Source organism: Spinacia oleracea, chromosome 5 (assembly GCF_020520425.1).
Source record: "Spinacia oleracea cultivar Varoflay chromosome 5, BTI_SOV_V1, whole genome shotgun sequence".
Classification (NCBI taxonomy): Eukaryota; Viridiplantae; Streptophyta; class Magnoliopsida; order Caryophyllales; family Amaranthaceae; genus Spinacia; species Spinacia oleracea.
In genome coordinates this window covers 97,053,583-97,066,496 of record NC_079491.1, presented here as the reverse complement: position 1 = coordinate 97,066,496, position 12,914 = coordinate 97,053,583, and the positions used below count along the sequence as shown (strand labels likewise).

General features: G+C 42.9%; 1 non-coding gene across 1 annotated transcript; it reads left to right on the top strand.

The window, feature by feature from the left end:
• The first annotated feature begins 3,603 nt into the window (after positions 1-3,603).
• TRNAN-GUU (transfer RNA asparagine (anticodon GUU)) lies at positions 3,604-3,675 on the top strand. Its single transcript has one exon. It is a non-coding gene; the product is annotated as a tRNA-Asn (tRNA).
• Positions 3,676-12,914: the final 9,239 nt, after the last annotated feature.

Sequence of the window (12,914 nt, the reverse complement as noted above, 5' to 3'; positions counted from 1 at the left end):
ACAGTGTATGCTAAATCAGGTCTGGTGTTAACCAGAAAAGGAAGTTTACCAATCAAGCATCTGTTCTTTTCTGTTTTGCAAATAATTCACCTTCATCAAGTGAGAACTTCAAGTGTAGGGGCAAAGGAGTTGCAACAGGTTTGAAATCCTCTAAGCCACTATCATGTAGAAGCTCATTAGTGAATTTTCCTTGAGTCACAGTTCTTCCATCCGAAGAATATCCAACCTCAATTCCAAGAAAGTAATGCAGACTACCCAAATCTTTGATGCTGAATGTCTTGTGTAAGTGAGATTTGAGATCAGAGATGACTTTATGATCTGTTCCAGTGAGAATCATGTCGTCTACATACACTGCTGCCAAGGTTATGTCAGAACCAGATCTCTTGATGAAAAGAGAGTCATCATTCTTGGATTGTTCAAACCCTTGCATCTTCCATTCTTGAGTCAACTTTGAGAACCACTGTCTGCTTGCTTGTTTTAGTCCATATAAGGACTTTTTCAGCCTACACACTTTGTTTCCTGGGTTCGGAATACCTTCCGGAAGTTTCATGTAAACCTCCTCATGCAAATCACCATGGAGGATAGCATTGTTCACGTCTAATTGAATTTCCAGCCTTTGCTTGCAGCTAGTGCAATGACACTCCTGATTGTAGCCATTTTTACCACAGGTGAGAATGTCTCCTCGAAATCGATCCCATACTTTTGGTTGTATCCTTTTGCCACCAACCTTGCCTTGAACCTCTCAATTGATCCATCAGCCTTCAATTTCACCTTGAACACCCATTTACATCCAATGGGCTTCTTATCCTTGGGTAAATCAACAATATCCCAAGTGTTGTTCTTGTCCAAGGCCTCTCACTCTTTCTCCATTGCAAGTATCCAGTTATTCTCTCTACATGCCTGAGCATATGTCACTGGTTCAACTATCTGGGTTATCTGAGCTACAAAGGTTTTCTAAGATGATGGCAAGGATGAAAATGCTCTTAGGGCTGGCATTGTTGTTACACAGCAACCTTTTCCATAGAACAGGAGCAAAATCCCGTTTATACAGTTTGCTAATAACAAACTGACCTTGATGAAAAAAGGCCTGAGCACCAGCATAATCTCCCAAAACATCTCTACTCCCCAGAATCTTTTTGAACATCCAAGACAGGCCTGGAGGGATGTTCATACTCCAGATATCTTTCCTCTTCACATAGTAGGTATCCACTTAATCCACAATTTCTCCTTCTTCATAGCAACCAAAAGAGCTTTGTTGTTGCAGCTTTGTTCCAAGTGCTTAACTCTTTCAAATTGAGCCCACCTGCTGTTTTTGGCTTGCACATTTGATCCCAGGATATAGGAGCTTTTTTAGAAGGGTTATCAGACCCTGTCCAAAGGAACAACCTGCAGCATCTTTGAATCTCTCTTAAGACTTTCTTAGGCAAAAGGTCCAGTAGGCTTGACAGTAAGAACTTATTTAACTAGCTGCATTCTACCAGCATATGAAAGTCATTTAGCAGACCAAGACCTGATTCTGCCAACAATCTTATCAACTAATGGTTTGCATTCACTGAAGTTGAGCTTTTTAGCAGATAAACCCCTAAGTACTTAAAGGGCAAAGAACACACATCCATATGCACAATACTCTGAATGTCACAAGCCACTTCTGTAGAAACACCCCCTAGGTCAATATTCCTTTTATCCAGATTCAAGACCAGAGGCCTTAGAGAACTTCAGGAAAGAACCACCCTACCCACTAATGGACTATGAGGAGAGCAGGCAAACCGGAACCGACCGAATCACTTTAGCAAACCCTCCCTTTACTCAATACATAGCGCTTATCCAAAAACTTCGCTCCGATCGCTTAATCTTTCCAAAAGCTTCGCTTAAGCTCAAAAGCTCGAAGAGCTTTAGCAAGTAAACTACCTTAAGCTCTTCGAGCTTTAGCGAGTCAACTCCCTCTTTCAAAAAAAATGAGAAATGGAAAAAGGTCTTTATTGAAAAGGCTTTGCACCTGAAATAGGACTCTATAAGAATGAGTCTGGGCTTTCAAAAATTTGAAAATGCAAGGTATGTAGCCGCTTATGCGAAGCTTAGGGGGTAAAAAGAAAGTCTTTTGAACAACCAACCTAACATAAGGCAATGCAATTGCTCGCCCACTTAGAGCAAATGGAGATTCTCTGTCAGGCAAAGGTGGCACTCGACATCTATTAAACAACACCAAGAAAAAATACCATGTCCTCGAAAGAAACTCGTGATGAATGAATGCTGCCCTCGAGGACGTGTAAAAGAAGGTCTTTGCCCATGACCTGTCAGTAGAAGGAAAAGGCCGTGGAGACTTTGACCGGATGAATAGGCATGCTATCATGATAGAAATTTGGATTCAGGAAAATAATCCAAGATGAACGCTTTTTTCGTTCGCTATGTGCTGACTGGATGCGTACTCGTGCGATCGATTGATGGCCGAGGAAATTGCGTGAATGACGAGATCGGCCTAACCTAAAGTAAAGTCTCTTCCCTCTCTTAATGGTGAATCTTTATTGACTGACACTAGGAACCAATTCGGAGAAACAAGAAGCATGGTATGAGATAGGCGGCGGAACAATTTCCGATAGCGAATTACTTTACTCGATTGAGGGAGGTTTGGCACTCAAGGACGAAATCAATGTTGAGTCAACAATCATCGAGAAGGGCACCACCGAGCGAGATCGAGAGCAGCACCTTGTATAGGGTTCCAAAACTGCCCTTCTTCCAACCAATATCCTATGCAAGCTTTAGCTTGACTAACAAGCGAGAAACTTATGGAAAGGTCCCCTTACTATAGATTGGTTCGAATTTGACTTTGATTGCAGGGAATGTAATAGCAAAAGCTATGCTTTTGTTTACACGCTTAGTGCATTAAGAATGAAGCGAAGCTTTCGGACCAAAGCGCGTTAGCGCAACTCTCCAAAAGCATAGCTTTCGCTATTACAAACCAAAAGCTTCGCATAAGCTCAAAACCTCTTCGAGCTTTAGGGAGTCAACTACCGAAAGCTTCGCTTAAGCGACTTCTTTCCGATCGCTTAAGCTCAACTTCGAGCTTTAGGTTAATTACATGCTCAGCCCCTGCTTGTTTTAAAGCTAAAGCTTATTAGAAGCTTTTGTTTACTCGCTTAGTGCATTAAGAATGAAGCGAAGATTTGGGTATGTAGTCGCTTATTAGAAGATTTCGGGTCAGATACTCCTTTAATAAGATAGAAAGGGCTTTTTCAGCTTGATCGAAATCGATTCTATGATTGAAAAGCAGATACTTAGTAGTATAAACTCGGAGAGACAGAGAGGAGACTCTATCATACCTGCGAACTCCTAGGATGAGAAGTCAGTCTCTTGTTTTTGGCAGGAAAAGTTCTACCTTTGGTAGAGTGGGTCTACTTAGCGAACTGGAAGGACGCGGAGATCGATTGATCAATATGAATCTCGAGAGTGGATGGTTGACTGCCGCCCCCTTGTCCTAGAGTCTCTCCGGAAGGGGAGAGGCTTGCTATCGTAACCTTTTCCCCGGTGTATGTGAAAAAAGTGACGAACCCATTTAGGTCATAGGTTAGTCCAAAGAACGAGAGTCGGCTTCCTTAAGTCCGTTGTTCCTCAGTAGCACAGTGGTAGAGCGATTGACTGTTAACTGATTGGTCGTAGGTTCAAATCCTACTTGGGGAAAATTTATAGTTCTCGCTTTTCTGACCTAGCGACCCCCGTCCTTCTACTTCGTTTCTAAATTAGCAGAATCGTGATCCAAATTTTGGGTTGGTTTTTCTTCCTCACTTTCCAAAAGCTTCGCTTTATTCATACCAAAAGCTTGCTTGCTGTAGCCCTTTTTTTGTAGACTAGGCTTAGTTATTTAAGTAGGCTCGCAGCTTCGCCAGAAGCGACAAAGGGGGGCTAGGGAAGAAGGCCGACTACTACATGAGAGGGAAGCTGTCTACGATGCTTTGCCCCTTGCTTTACAGAGATTGTTATGAACTGACTAAATGACTCGATTCCCCCGGAACGCTAGCTAAGCGAATAGTATTCGTTTCTCAATAAGCTTATTGATTGATTCAGCGAACAAATCGCCTCCTTCTTAGAACCCATTGAGGAGGTCCTCGGCCCGGGAAGGGGAGAGTGGCCGAGTGGTTAAAAGCGAATGACTGTAAATCTGTTGAAGTTTTTCTATGCAGGTTCGAATCCTGCCTCTCCCACTTGTTTGTTGTAGACTTCAGAGAAGAGAAAGAAGGCATTCGTCAGCGGAGGAAGGCCAACCGAGCGAAGCTCTTTCATTTAGCCGTGTGTGAGGGGGTCGAAAAAGCGCGAGGCTCATGCGTGACCTTGTCCCTCGTGGGTGTGACGATTCTTTTTATTCAATCAACTGTAATTGGATTTCCTGTGAGTATACACCCAATTGACTAGTAATGTAGGAGTCTCCATTCAGTTTTTAACGACAATGAGAAAAACTGACAAAACCCGGTTATCGTGACATAAAGGGAGTGCAATTATGTTTGACCACGACGGCCGTAGGTTCCCTTGTGATCCCTGGTGTGGGGATCTCTCAATATACACCCGCAAGGTAGAGATTGAGGGTTCGGGGGACTGTAACTACCGAGAGGAGTAATTCGCTCGTCGATAACTCCAGAGGCAGGATATCCTTACTAGCTCAGCATAAATAATTGAAGGGACATGCGTTAACTATTAAACTAATCTGAGTTGATTTTAGCAATATGCAACATATAATACTAATTCGATCGTGATTATCTTATTTAAATAGCATTAAGGGACCTAGCATGATAATCCGATTTCCCAAAAATGTTATATTTATTAGGCGTGATAGAACAATCAGATTAGGTTAGTTTAACAGTTCATAAAAAGGGTGAGGAAAGCAGTTAAATCATTGAAAAGGGACACATTACGACGCACCCTTGAGAGGTGCGTCACGGTTCTCAGAAAACTAACCACTTTGACTTTGCTATTTCTCCTTTTTATTTAACGAATCTCAATAATGGGACAGGATACGTTCTGTTCGATTTATGGATCGATTGCGACAGAACGCGTGAACAGTTTCGCAGCGAGAGGCTTAGGCTAAGGGTTGGAGTCAATACTCAGAATATAATTATGTGTTGTTGTGTGTTGTTTCACGTCGAAACTAGGGGTCTATTTATAGGGAAGAGTTCGTGGAAAGATAGAATTGCAGAGTTCTAATCCACAAAGAATTAGGAAAAGAGACGTACCCAGGTATTTTAAGCGCCAAGGCCTGGGCGCCGAAGATTTCGGCGCCCAGAGCCAGGCGTTGAAAATAGGGTCTGGGCAATTTTGTTTAGTCAGATTCGGATTTCTAAAATCCGTAGAGTTTGAGATTAATTCGAGTCTTTTAGCGCGTATCAATTTTATGACGGAATGCGTCTGGGCCCGTTACGAACTCTAGGTTCGTTAGGATTTTAATTAATACGTGACTCTTATTTCCGAATCCTATTATGAATAGGATTCTCGCGGTTTTCTATCTCATTTAGGATTTATGTTGGAATGCAACACCTAATTCTGACAGGTTTCTATCCTTTATGATTTGCCACTTTTAGAAGCTACCTTTTACGGCAATTACTATTTTTAGCAGGTTTCCATAAATAGCAGGTTTCGGGTGAAATGAAATGGGGAATCGAGATTCGTTTATTTTATAGGAGATGCGTTGTCAAGTGGAGTTTTTATGCTTTCATCATCGAACCTTTCCCTTGCGGGAATGGGGACAAAAGTAGGTGTCTACAGTTAGCCCCTACTTTGATTGAGTCTTGGAGTAAGACGATGGTCAAAGTATTAGACGGAGTGCGTCACACAAGCCATGGTGTATGTGACCTGTTTTGCGAGGGTCTCACGAGCCCCCGAGTGATAACATTTGACTTAAGGGTCATCACTTGAAGTGTCGACATATCCCTCACGTGTCATTGGGATTTGTCAACTGATAGTATAGAAACTTCCTCACTTTGTCATTGGAAGGATCTAAAGGTGCGTAGAAACTCCCTCACTTTGTCATTGGGAGTAACTACAGATGTTTTCGAAATTAAAGCTGTAATGTGTAATTGGGCCTGGCCAAGCCCATTCACGAGGTAAAACGTTTTTAAAGATTCTCATTTTCAAGGCTAGCTAAATGAGAAAACCCCTTTGTTTTTATAGGACGTAAAACGAAGGAAAATCCAGCACATCGTTCTTTTTTGGAAAGACGGAAAACCAATCCTTTAATTTTTGGAAAAAAGGGAAAACCAATCCTTTAATTTTTGGAAAAAGGGAAAACCAATCCTTTAATTTTTGGAAAAAGGGAAAACCAATCCTTTAATTTTTGGAAAAAGGGAAAACCAATCCTTTAATTTTTGGAAAAAGGGAAAACCAATCCTTTAATTTTTGGAAAAAAGGAAAAACAAATCCTTTAATTTTTGGAAAATGGGAAAACCAATCCTTTAATTTTTGGAAAAAGGGAAAACCAATCCTTTAATTTTTGGAAAAAGGGAAAACCAAAAAAGTTATCGCTGCAGCGACTAAGGACCTGCGCGGTTAGTGAAGCAGACCCCGCCCGCTGAAGGTGGGCGAGCCTGTCCGCTGAGGGTGGACTCCCCGTCCGATAGAAGTGGACGAATCTGTTTTTTGAAAATAAGGACCTACGCGGTTTGTGACGTAGACCCCGCCGGCTGAAGATGGCGAGCCTATTTTAAATTTGAAGACTTTATTTTTCGAAAACTGAGGACCTGCGCGGCTAGTGACGCAGACCCCGCCCGCTGAGGGTGGGCGAGCCCATTTTGAATTTCTTATTTTACCTATGTAGATTGGCTTTTGTGATTACAACCTGTTGGTGGGTCGTAATATTTCTTGATTAGACGTGTCCTATGAGTGGGTCCACACTGTGTATATTTTTGTTTAACAATATATTTTTTTTGCGATATCCAAACATGATATGGTGTGTGGCGCAGTCTGGGAATGTGATTTTGATTGCGCGCTCCTTGTTGGAGTCCATTTTTTTGCAAGCCCCCAAGCGGTGGGGCTCGTCGGTTGTTTTTTGCATCTTGTAATCATGTTTGGGGTCATGCTCGTATGTGCGAGCGACCTCCTATAGTAGTGTGCTATTTTAGCGAAGCCGTGGAGTGCGACTTTTAGTTTTCAGGCGACATCCGGTTTTGGCTTGGCCCGGATTATCCCTTTGACAGACAGTCATTTTCTATTTGGAAAACCAATGACTTGACGACATATTTTTGGTGTTTCGAAGAATGACCATGATTTTTAACTTGCTTTTTTTTTGGAAAGTGTACATGAGCGTTTTCTGAGACGAGTCTAAGTTTCAACTAAGTTTTTATATATATTTTTTTGCTTATTTGGGAGCTAAAGGTGCTTTGGGCTTAATCCTACTTGCAATAGGGCCTCGTGTTTTAGCAACACGGTCTTAAGTCCTTTCCTGTTCCGTGTTTTGTGAAATCTGGGCCTTGGGCCGCATTTTCAGCGCCCAAGGCCAGGCGTTAAACATTTCGGCGCCCAGGGTTGGGCGCTGAAAGTTCTTTCCTGGTAATATTTGATTTTCGGATTTCTAAACACGTTTCCGAATGGGATCAGGATGTTATTGGGTGCGTTCAGCTATATATAGGGGCTAGATACGTCCTTATTTTCCATCACTCTCAAATTCTTTCTCTCTTTTTGCTGTGCTCTAATTATTTACTACTTTTGCCATGTCGATCCCTACTTTCTCACTCCAACGGACTGTTAGGCGTTGGCTACGAGCCCTTACTCCCACAGAAAAAGATTTTTTAAAAGAATACCACTTAGAGGCACTTTTAGGTTTACAACAAATTAATATTGATTATAATTTTCTGCATGCTGCCCTAAACTTTTGGGACTCCGATCATCATGTTTTTTCCTTTCGGGGCAATGAAACATGTCATTTGCCTGATGAATTTGCTGCGATCCTTGGTTATCCTACTAATGCTACTCCTGTTACCCCTGGCACTATTGAAGAGGGTAAAACAACCATAAGGGCTTTCCTAGGTCTAGATGATAACATGTTTGCTGAAATTGTTGTAGATGATAAGGTTAACTTGGCGAAACTTGTAACACATCACTTTAGGCCTAGTAAAAATATGACCGAACAAAAATTGAACATTCGAGCCCTTGTATTTTGCTTGTTGAATCATTACTTGCTGACGAATAATAATGGTGAGTTCGGTGACATAAGGTTGATCCACTTGATTAGCCAGATGGAAAGTTGTTATTCTATTATGCTGTTGGTTGTTGCTGAGACTTTGCTGAGTGCGGATGAACTGAAGAAAGGCGCCAAATCTGAATATTTTAAGGGGAGCCCCCTATTGCTGCAGGTAATCGATCTTTTCCTTGCGCACATGTATTTTTTTTGCACATATTTCTTTCTGCCTGGGGCTAAGTTTCAGCGCCCAGGGCTGGGCGCTGGAATATTCGGCGCCTGGTCCTGGGCGTTGAAACTGCGCCCCAGGAACCTTTTTTCTTTCTTTTCATTCTTTTGATTCCATCGTACCTGTTTTTGCAGATTTGGCTTGCGGAACGGCTTAGACTTTTGGAAGCTCCTGCCGATCCTAAACATTATCGCCCTATAGCTTTGGGTAACCGAAAATACTTGCACCAAGGCCAGGACGAGGCCGAATGGACCTCCTTGTTTACTTATGGCATTTGTTCTATTAAGTGGGTGGTACCATGGTGGGGTTTGACTACTATGACAGGGGGGGTCTGATGTATCGGTTTATGTTTTTTGTTGGGGCTATCTCGTCCCATTTATATTTTCCCTTACCGAGTCATGCGTCAATATGGTTTAAGTCAGACTATCCCCTTTTCTGATACGGTGCCACCTAAGGTAGCGGCCTTTTCACAAACACGGGTCTTAGCGTGGGCTAGGTATTATGATGGTCTCCCGCGTTGGGCCGTAGCTACAAATGGGTTTGTGGGTCTTTCTGAAAACTATAAGTTGTGGATGAGTTCCGATGACAAAGATGTGAGGATCGAGGCTCGTAATGGGGAGCCGGCTGAGCTTTTGATACCTCGTATTCGTGTTAAGTATGAGGGTCCTGATTCTGCCAGACCTCGTACCTATAGTTTTAAGACTGTGAAAGCTCGTCCCGATCGAAAGCGAAAGGAAGTTCTTCCCCGTTCCAGTGTCAGGCCTAAAAAGATGCCAAACATGAAGGGGCCTGCTGTTGTTAAAAGAAATGCAAGCTCTCGCGGAGATCGTCGCCGGAACAATGTATGGGTTAGGATGGCTCAGCCGCCTGTAGAATCAGTGGCTAGTCCAGTTGATGATAGTAATCCTTCTCCCACCATTGCCTGTGCCTTCGAGGCTGAGCGGGCTATAATTGAGAATGTTTCTGAAGCCTTGACATCTTTGGAAGTTAGTGTCCAGGAGCCGGTTCTTATGGAGATTGTTATTGGGGCAGCGCAGAAGACTATGGGGGTGGATCCTGCTAACATTGCTCTCTACAAGACTTTATTTGACGATCCGGAAGAGCTAGAGTAGTGTAGTTCTTTGCTAGGGTGTAGGTGCCCTTTATTTATTTCAGTTGTGTTTGTTTTTTATTCCTAGCACTTTGATTTCCTTCTTATTATATTTTAATAAAGGCGTATTTTTAGTTTTCATTTCGTTTCTCCTCTTTTACATGTCTAACACTTTTTTACACAAAGAATATTTTTTTATTTGGACCGAATCCTTGGTAAGGATTGCCTACGTATCTTGTCAGAATCAGGTCGCGCGTAGTTCTGGTTTTAGAATAAGTTCTAGTATGCCGGATTTCAGTAGGTATGTCGTGAAGTGGAAACATATTACTTAATTGGTCAAATTAAATGAGTGAAGTATTTGCCATTATTTTCATCTGCCGTTTTCCATAGGTTGCGTAAAATTCGACCAATTTGTATAGTTGTATTCTTGGTAAACCTATTTGGATACGTAATGTACCCCCCAAGTGTTCGTTATTTTTCCGTTGTATGCGGATAAAATGACGAGCACTTTTCGAAAAAGAAAACTTTTGGCAGGCAGAGAGTTTCAACGCCCAGGCTGAAGCGTTAGAAATTTCGGCGTCCAGCCCTGGGCGCTGAAAATAACTTGGGCGGTCAATTTTGACGTTTTTGCTTCACATGTTCTTGCGTTTATTTCTATTTCGTTTTTTGTGCCTTGATATTTTGCTTTGTAGCTAAAGTTAATTTTGAGGCTATTTCGGAGGCTTTTTTTACTGTTAGCGTGAAACGCATTTTTGTCCAGATTAATTTTTTCTATTGGTGACTCAAAACAGTTTTGAAAATGGAGTTAGGGTGCGGAATTTATGAAGATCTTTGTGTAGGCTTTGGAGGTAGGTTGGTAGTGAAGGGTTTGATGGAATCTATGTTTTATGAATCTGTTTTTTCGGTAACATTTGCATTGTTTTAAATTTTTGATTTCCTTTGATTTTAGGTTGCATGGATTGGTTCTGACAGTGGTTGGCGTTTTAGGTTTTAGGGATATGAATGGGATAGTGTGGTTTATTTTGTGGGTTTCGGGAATTGATTCTCATGGCATTATTTCAAAACCGAGTGGGATTTGTTTGTTGGGCCTATAGTGGACCGCCTCTTTAATTTTTTTTTATTTTGCAAGTACATTTGGTGTTTATTTAGTGTTAGAATAAAATTTTAGGAGAAATATTACGCCTTTATTGATTCGGAAAGTAAGGAAAACACACTGAAATAAAACTGACCCATATTCTAAAGGGCCTGAGGACCATCTAAAGTCTCTATTATTTTTTCTATCAATCTAAAGAACTACTAGGCGCTTTTTACTAATGGTGCTCTATGTGGCTCAAGCCTGGGGTTTAGTCTCATAAAACTTTGGTCCTTCACCGGTACTCATCTTGAATTCCATTCCTTTTGCGTTGACCCACTGATATGTCTTCACCCATCCGTTCTCGACCTCTTCTAGTGTTGATGCAGGAGAGATTAACCGGGTTGGATCGAAACCTTCATCTTGTAAAGCTAGGGTAGTCATCACAGTCTCGTCCTCCATAGGCCTCGACTCGTTAAACAATGTCCACAGAGCCTGGTTGTCCAATATTTCAGCTGTTTTAGTCTTGGTGAGGTGGGGTGCCTTATCCAAGGTGTGGCAGTCATGGAAAATTTCAAATCCGGGTTTTAGCAAGCCATCCTGAACGAAGGGTTCAGGAAAATCACAGCATGGGTGTTCTTCTCCTTCCCGAACGAACATCCCGTTAAGGGTCCTTTGATATGGGGGAAGGAGGGTGGTTTTCGTTTTGTTAAGGCGTAGCCTAGATAGGCGGTCAGCAATATCTTCCTCCGTTGGTTCATAACCTAAGCCAAAGGGAGTAGATTTGTTGGGAAAAGGATGGAATGTGCATTCCTTCTTCCTTATGCCCAATGGGGTTCCTGGAAAATAGCCTTGAGCTAACAGCATTCTAGGGATGACTCAGGATGCATGCGGGTCTAGGAATGCTGGATTATAATCTTCGATGAACTGGATTGTTTCTTCCATTTGAAACCCATAAAGGTCATCTGCAGTTTCAGCCGTTCCAACCATAGTACAACTGACGTCGAGAGGAGGGGCGCGGATTTCTAGTATTACCCCGTTATGGTTAAGTTTAACCATTTGGTGCAAGGTTGAAGCCACACCTCCTAAGTCATGGAGCCAAGGTCGCCCCAAGGGGAGGTTGAAAGTGGGCTTGATGTCGATAATTTGAAACTCCGTGGTGCGTGCCCCTTGCGTGGTGGTAAGGTTGATTTTTCCCAATACAGGCCTTCGGGAGTTATCATAAGCTCGTACCCCTTGCGTGGAGGTTTGGAAATCATCGTTTCCTAGCCCCAAGCAACGGGCGGTTCGCAATGGGCAGACATTAACCGCCGAACCATTATCTACGAGCGCTAGGGGGCTGTTTTGTCCTTTGCATCCAACCGCTAGGTAAAGGGCTTTATTGTGAGCACCCCCCTCTTTGGGTAAGTCTTTATCGGTGAAAACTATGGCCTTTTCTCCGGCATCCCTCGTGACATGGCTAACCAATGAGTCAGGTGTGATATCTGTGGGTACTGAGATGAGGTCAAGTGAGCGAATAAGCTTTTGGCGATGTTCCTTTGAAGTACACATAAGATCCCAGATGGTAATCTCAGATGGTTGTTTCAGGAGAGGATTTTCAATGACTTCCGCGACGGTGGCGTGCCGCCCGTTCTCAGGAGTTTGCCTAACCGGGATGTCGTCCATAGGAGGCGGGTGAATATCCGGTTGGTATATCCTTCCGGATCGGGTGAGGTTGTCGACCTCGGGCTCCTGATAGGTGGTATCAATGAGAGCATACCCGGGCCAAGTTTCAGTGAAGAGGTCCTGGCCCGAGACTTGAGATAGGTAAATATCTTCAGCATCATCATTCCACACACCGCACACTTCCCTCTCGATTCGATCCATAGGGACCACAACGAGTGGTGCACCTTGAGGTGTAATATACACCGTGGGGTCGAAATTCTCTGGTTGGTCGAGAGAGATGTGACAAGAGCCGAGTGGGCTCTTGTTGTTGTTGGGTTTGCCAACGTTAGGGAGAGGTATTACTTCATCCTCTATCATGTCCTGGATTGTATGTTTTAGAGTCCAGCAGTTTTCAGTGTCATGCCCATTTCCTTGATGGAAATTGTAGTAAGTACCTTCCACCCAATATTTATTTTTGACAGGAGGGTCACGGGTGGGACCTATAGGTCTCAACTTTCCTTGATTGGTTAGTCTTTCAAAGGCTTGTACCAAAGTTGACCCGAGTGGGGCAAACTTTCGGTCTCGGACCCATCTTACAAGGTATCTTCGGGCGGGAGCCTCTTCTACAGCATGGACTTCTTGGGCTTGGGATGTGTTACCCCGATTATAGGTGTTGGTCTTATATGTAGGTTTGCTCTGTATGGTTTTGGCGAGGTCGTCCTCG